The sequence below is a fragment of the Nerophis ophidion genome, linkage group LG13 (genome assembly GCF_033978795.1).
Source record: "Nerophis ophidion isolate RoL-2023_Sa linkage group LG13, RoL_Noph_v1.0, whole genome shotgun sequence".
In the NCBI taxonomy this organism is placed as follows: domain Eukaryota; kingdom Metazoa; phylum Chordata; class Actinopteri; order Syngnathiformes; family Syngnathidae; genus Nerophis; species Nerophis ophidion.
In genome coordinates, this window is record NC_084623.1 from 10670500 (window position 1) to 10678418 (window position 7919).

Sequence of the window (7919 nt, forward strand, 5' to 3'; positions counted from 1 at the left end):
TGATTGTATGTTTTTTAAAACTGACTTCAAAACAACGATGCAAAATAGTTGTTTGTGGATGGAAAAAAAGGTTGATGTTTAGCGTTGAATCCACGTTGTTGGTTGGGAAATGACCATATTTCAATGGTCAAATCAACGTCACAACCTGATATTGAATAAACGTCAAAAAGCATGTTGTTTTAACGTTGTAAAATATTAGTCGGAAAATGACCAAATGGTCAAATCAACATCAGAAGCCAACATTGATTAAACGTTGTCCAGAAGAATGTTGTTTCAAGGTTAGGTTTGACTTGCTCAATTTCAGGACCTACTTGAACAATTTGTCATATAAAATTCTGACTTTTATCACAATTATCGCCAACTTTTTTGTTGTTCTTGTAAAATATTGACATTTTTTTGGTAAAATTATAACTTTTGTCATAATTTTTGCAGAGTAAAATTCCGGCATCAGTGTGTTTGATTTCAAATTCTCGGGACTTATGCAGATGCCAAATTCGCCAAAACGGTACCGATAGGTAAGAAGAGCACAAGGCATTGATAAAACGTTGATTATATGTTTTTTTTAAAATTGACTTCGAAACAATGTTGCATAATAGTTGTATTTGTAAATGGAAAAAAATGTTGGTGTCTGACGTTGGATCCAGGTTGTTGTTTGGGAAATTACCAAATTTCAGTGGTCAAATCAATGTCACAACCTGACATTGAATAAATGTCACAAAGAATGTTGTTTCGATGTTGTAAAATATTAATCAACGTCAGAAAAAAGCATGTTGTTTCAATGTTGTATTTGCGTTGTAAAATATTGGTAGGAAAATGACCAAATGGTCAAATCAACGTCAGAAGTCAACATTGATTAAACGTTGTCAAAAAGAATGTTGTTTCAACGTTAGGTTTGACTTGCTCAATTTCAGGACCTACTTGAACAATTTGTCATATAAAATTCTGACTTTTATCACAATTATCGACAACTTTTTTGTTGTTCTTGTAAAATATTGACATTTTTTTGGTAAAATTATAACTTTTGTCATAATTTTTGCCGATTAAAATTCCGGCATCAGTGTGTTTGATTTCAAATTTTCAGGACTTATGCAGATCCCAAATACAAGAAAAAGGTACCAGTAGGTAAGAAAAGTTGATTGTGCATAATACCCAGCAGGCACAAGACATTGATAAAACGTTGATTGTATGTTTTTTAAAACTGACTTTGAAACAACAATGCAAAATAGTTGTATTTGTAAATTAAAAAAAAAAAGGTTGGTTTCGAATGTTGGATCCATGTTGTTGGTTGCGAAATGACCATATTTCAATGGTCAAATCAATGTCACAACCTGACATTGAATAAACGTCAAAAAGAATGTTGTTTCAAAGATGTAAAATTTTAGTCGGAAAATGACCAAATGGTCAAATCAACATCAGAAGCCAACATTGATTAAACGTTGTCAAAAGGCATGTTGTTTCAATGTTGTATTTGTGTTGTAAAATAATGGTAGGAAAATGACTAAATGGTCAAATCAACGTCAGAAGCCAACATTGATTAAACGTTGCCAAAAAACATGTTTCAATGTTGTTTTTGCGTTGTAAAATATTGGTTAAAAAAATGACTAAATGGTCAAATCAATGTCAGAAGTCAACATTGATTAAATGTTGTTAAAAATAATGTTGTTTCAACGTTAGGTTTGACTTGCTCAACATCAGGACCTACTTCAACAATTTGTCATATAAAATTCTGACTTTTATCACAAATATCGGCAACTTTTTTGTTGTTAATGTAAAATAGTGACATTTTTTGAGTAAAATTATGACTTTTGTCATAATTTTTGCTGAGTAAAATGCAGATCCCAAATACAAGAAAAAGGTACCAGTAGGTAAGAAAAGTTGTGCATAATACCCAGCAGGCACAAGACATTGATAAAACGTTGATTGTATGTTTTTTAAAACTGACTTCGAAACAACGATGCAAAATAGTTGTGTTTGTAGATGGAAAAAAAGGTTGGTGTTTAACGTCGAATCCACGTTGTTGGTTGGGAAATGACCATATTTCAATGGTCAAATTAACGTCACAACCTGATATTGAATAAACGTCAAAAAGCATGTTGTTTCAATGATGTAAAATATTAGTCGGAAAATGACCAAATGGTCAAATCAACGTCAGAAGCCAACATTGATTAAACGTTGTCAAAAAGAATGTTGTTTCAACATTTGGTTTGACCTGCTCAATTTCAGGACCTACTTGAACAATTTGTCATATAAAATTCTGACTTTTATCACAAATATCCCAAACTTTTTTGTTGTTCTTGTAAAATATTGACATTTTTTTGGTAAAATTATAACTTTTGTCATAATTTTTGCAGAGTAAAATTCCGGCATCAGTGTGTTTGATTTCAAATTTTTGGGACTTATGCAAATCCCAAATACAAGAAAAAGGTACCAGTAGGTAAGAAAAGTTGATTGTGCATAATACCCAGCAGACACAAGACATTGATAAAACGTTGATTGTATGTTTTTTAAAACTGACTTCGAAAAAACGTTTCAAAATAGTTGTATTTGTAAATTAAAAAAAAAGGTTGGTTTCGAATGTTGGATCCATGTTGTTGGTTGGGAAATGACCATATTTCAATGGTCAAATCAATGTCACAACCTGACGTTGAATAAACGTCAAAAACATGTTGTTTCAATGTTGTATTTGCGTTGTGAAATATTGGTAGGAAAATGACCAAATGGTCCAATCAACGTCAAAATTCAACATCGATTAAACGTCATCAAAAAGCATGTTGTTTCAACGTTAGATTTGACTTATTCAATGTCAGGACCTATTTCAACAATTTTGTCATATAAAATTCTGACTTTTACCAGAAATATCTTGTAAAACAGTGACATTTTTGGAGTAAAATTCTGACTTGCCAGGTAAAATTTCAGCACCAGTGTGTGTAATCTCACACCGTTTCCATATGTTCTTTTTGAGTTGATATGGACTTTGTCTGGAGTTCATGCATCGTGTTTGGCGGTCACAGGTCTGCGTGTGGTCGCCTTGGTTGGTTGCCCATGTGCATGAGTGGCATCTCCCGTTTCCATTGGAGTAAATATTTTACCTCGGATTAGGGAGAAAAATATGGTACCATCAGCCGTTACTAGTCAACGTCAAATGAATGGAAACTAGGTGATCTACGACAAAAATGATGTACGGCTTTGGGTAGCTTCCTCGATGTTAGGTCAGAAAATGAGTCGGAAGCTGATGCAAACATAAATTCGACTCGAGGCCGTCCTGCCCGGACAACGACATTATCTGTGACATCTGGCTGCGAGAGAATGACGTGCATCCACTGGCCGCGAGCCCACGCCGGACTGGATTTCAGCGGAGACATATTTTATTATTATTAGCTGCCAGAGAAACAGGCAGTCTTCTGTCCCTCCTTCGGATTTTTCGACCGCATACCACACATCCAGCCAGGACACGGACATGGAGAAGTTTGGCCAGCGTATAAGGAGGCTTTTTTGGGGGGGGGGGGCTGTGAGTTTGTAAGCAGGGAGGGGTGGGATATATACACCCAGGGATGGACCGTTAAAATCCACCAGCGAGAGTTTTCATGCATTTCTGCTGACGTAGCGTATTTGCCGGACCATAGGGCACACCAGATTATAAGGCGCACTGCCGATGAATGGTCTATTTTTTATCGTTTTCATATATAAGGTGCATTGGATTATAAAGCGCATTAAAAGAGTCATATTATTATTATTTTTTTCTAAATGGAAAACACTTCCTTGAGGTCTACAAAACATGTAATGGTGGTTCTTTGGTCAAAGAATGTTGCATACATTATGTTTTACAGATCATTTTAAGTCGCTTCCGGATTCGCCGTTTTGTGGGCGGTCTTATTTACGTGGCTCACCATTGCCAGCGTCTTCTCCCCGTCATCTTTGTTTTAACGGTGTAGCGTGCAAGGACGGGAGTGGAAGAAGTGTCAAAAGATGGAGCTAACTGTTTTAATGACATTCAGGCTTTACTTCAATCAATAATTGGAGCAGCATCTCCTCATCCGGAAACAACAACAAGGTCCCGTGAAAAACCGTCCGACCGGAACTCTCTAATAACTAAAGTTCCTTGGGTGAATAATGTAAACTCACTACACCGGTAGGTTTTAGTGCTTTCATGGCGAGTTTATTGACAAATATAAGTAAGAACTTTACACTACTTAATATTAGAAATGGCACACCGGATTATAAGGCTCACTGCCGATGAATGTTCTATTTTTTATTGTTTTCATATATAAGGCGCAACGGATTATAAAGCGCATTAAAAGAGTCATATTATTATTTTTTTTTTCTAAAAGGTAAACAGTTCCTTGAGGTCTACAAAACATGCTATGGTGGTTCCTTGGTCAAAATGTTGCATGGATTATGTTTTACAGATCATCTTCAGTCGCTTCCGGATGCGCCGTTTTGTGGGCGGTCTTATTTACGTGGCTCACCTTCGGCAGCGTCTTCTCCCCGTCATCTTTGTTTTAACGGTGTAGCGTGCAAGGACGGTAGTGGAAGAAGTGTCAAAAGATGGAGCTAACTGTTTTAATGACATTCAGGCTTTACTTCAATCAATAAACGGAGCAGCATCTCCTCATCCGGAAACAACAACAAGGTCCCGTGAAAAACCGTCCGACCGGAACTCTCTAATAACTAAAGTTCCTTGGGTGAATAATGTAAACTCACTACACCGGTAGGTTTTAGTGCTTTCATGGCGAGTTTACTGACAAATATAAGTAAGAACTTTACACTACTTTATATTAGAAATGGCACACCGGATTATAAGGCGCACTGCCGATGAATGTTTTATTTTTTTATCGTTTTCATATATAAGGCGCACCGGATTATAAAGCGCATTAAAAGAGTCATATTATTATTTTTTTTTTCTAAAAGGTAAACACTTCCTTGAGGTCTACAAAACATGCTATGGTGGTTCCTTGGTCAAAATGTTGCATGGATTATGTTTTACAGATCATCTTCAGTCGGTTCCGGATGCGCCGTTTTGTGGGCGGTCTTATTTACGTGGCTCACCATTGCCAGCGTCTTCTCCCCGTCATCTTTGTTTTAACGGTGTAGCGTGCAAGGACGGTAGTGGAAGAAGTGTCAAAAGATGGAGCTAACTGTTTTAATGACATTCAGGCTTTACTTCAATCCATAAACGGAGCAGCACCTCCTCATCCGGAAACAACAACAAGGTCCCGTGAAAAACCGTCCGACCGGAACTCTCTAATAACTAAAGTTCCTTGGGTGAATAATGTAAACTCACTACACCGGTAGGTTTTAGTGCTTTCATGGCGAGTTTACTGACAAATATAAGTAAGAACTTTATACTACTTTATATTAGAAATATCACACCGGATTATAAGGCGCACTGCCGATGAATGTTCTATTTTTTATCGTTTTCATATATAAGGCGCACCGGATTATAAAGCGCATTAAAAGAATCGTATTATTATTTTTTTTTTCTAAAAGGAAAACACTTCCTTGAGGTCTACAAAACATGCTATGGTGGTTCCTTGGTCAAAATGTTGCATGGATTATGTTTTACAGATCATCTTCAGTCGGTTCCGGATGCGCCGTTTTGTGGGCGGTCTTATTTACGTGGCTCACCTTCGGCAGCGTTTTCTCCCCGTCATCTTTGTTTTAACGGTGTAGCGTGCAAGGACGGTAGTGGAAGAAGTGTCAAAAGATGGAGCTAACTGTTTTAATGACATTCAGGCTTTACTTCAATCCATAAACGGAGCAGCCTCTCCTCATCCGGAAACAACAACAAGGTTCCGTGAAAAACCGTCCGACCGGAACTCTCTAATAACTAAAGTTCCTTGGGTGAATAATGTAAACTCACTACACCGGTACGTTTTAGTGCTTTCATGGCGAGTTTACTGACAAATATAAGTAAGAACTTTACACTACTTTATATTAGAAATGGCACACCGGATTATAAGGCGCACTGCCGATGAATGTTTTATTTTTTTTATCGTTTTCATATATAAGGCGCACCGGATTATAAAGCGCATTAAAAGAGTCATATTATTATTTTTTTTTTCTAAAAGGTAAACACTTCCTTGAGGTCTACAAAACATGCTATGGTGGTTCCTTGGTCAAAATGTTGCATGGATTATGTTTTACAGATCATCTTCAGTCGGTTCCGGATGCGCCGTTTTGGGGGCGGTCTTATTTACGTGGCTCACCTTCGGCAGCGTTTTCTCCCCGTCATCTTTGTTTTAACGGTGTAGCGTGCAAGGACGGTAGTGGAAGAAGTGTCAAAAGATGGAGCTAACTGTTTTAATGACATTCAGACTTTACTTCAATCAATAAAAAGAGCAGCATCTCCTGATCCGGAAACAACAACAAGGTTCCGTGAAAAACCGTCCGACCGGAACTCTCTAATAACTAAAGTTCCTTGGGTAAATAATGTAAACTCACTACACCGGTAGGTTTTAGTGCTTTCATGGCGAGTTTACTGACAAATATAAGTAAGAACTTTACACTACTTTATATTAGAAATGGCACACCGGATTATAAGGCGCACTGCCGATGAATGTTCTATTTTTTATCGTTTTCATATATAAGGCGCACCGGATTATAAAGCGCATTAAAAGAGTCATATATATATTTTTTTTTCTAAAAGGAAAACACTTCCTTGAGGTCTACAAAACGTGCTATGGTGGTTCCTTGGTCAAAATGTTGCATGGATTATGTTTTACAGATCATCTTCAGTCGCTTCCGGATGCGCCGTTTTGTGGGCGGTCTTATTTACGTGGCTCACCTTCGGCAGCATCTTCTCCCCGTCATCTTTGTTTTAACGGTGTAGCGTGCAAGGACGGTAGTGGAAGAAGTGTCAAAAGATGGAGCTAACTGTTTTAATGACATTCAGGCTTTACTTCAATCAAAAAACGGAGCAGCATCTCCTCATCCGGAAACAACAACAAGGTCCCGTGAAAAACCGTCCGACTGGAACTCTCTAATAACTAAAGTTCCTTGGGTGAATAATGTAAACTCACTACACCGGTAGGTTTTAGTGCTTTCATGGCGAGTTTACTGACAAATATAAGTAAGAACTTTACACTACTTTATATTAGAAATGGCAACAGTGGAGGATGAATGTCTCTTAACAAGAAAGAAGCTTATCGACTATGGCGTCTCCGCGGACTACAAAGGCGGACTTGCGCACTTTTTCAGGACTTATGCAGATCCCATATACCAGGGTTTCCAGGGAAATGGAAAAAAAATGGTGTGAAAAATATGTTTTTTTTTGTTGTAATATGGTTTCTGTAGGAGGACAAACACGACACAAACTTTACTAATTGTTAGAAAGCCCAGTGTTGAGTAAGTTTATCTTTATGCTTTACTGCTTGGAGTATTTGGCGAGCGGCGTTTTGTCCTAGCAATTTCAGCGGCCCTTGAACTCACCGTTGTGTGGACTGTGACTCCACCGTTTGTTTATATCCATAACTTCCTCCGACGGTGTGTTTTTTGCCAGTCTCATTTTGTCCACCAAACATTTTATACTGTGCATGAATGCACAAAGGTGAGTTTTGTTGATGTCATTGTATGACTGCAAGCCAATCGATGCTAACATGCTGCTTAGGCTAGCTGTATGTACATATTTCATCATTATGCCTCGTTTGCAGGTATACTGTGCTCATTTAATTGTGTTTAGTTTAATTTTCCATGTTTCATGACACATTATCTGTGTGTAATATTGGCTGCATCAGTGTGTGAATGTGTGTGTGAATGGGTAAATGTGGAAGTAGTGTCAAAGCGATTTCAGTACCTTGAAGGTAGAAAAGCGCTATACAAGTACAACCCATTTATTTATTTATTATTTATAATCTCAAATATTCCACTTTAAAATTCTATTGGGGGAAACTATTGCATACTTTGTGTTTTTTTTTCCATAA

The 7919-nt window shown here is 37.4% G+C and overlaps 1 protein-coding gene across 11 annotated transcripts in view; it reads left to right on the forward strand.

The window, feature by feature from the left end:
- The window catches only part of tns1b (tensin 1b), a 362081-nt gene that overhangs the window by 134218 nt on the left and 219944 nt on the right, over positions 1–7919 (forward strand). The gene's annotated exons all lie outside the window — the stretch shown is intronic.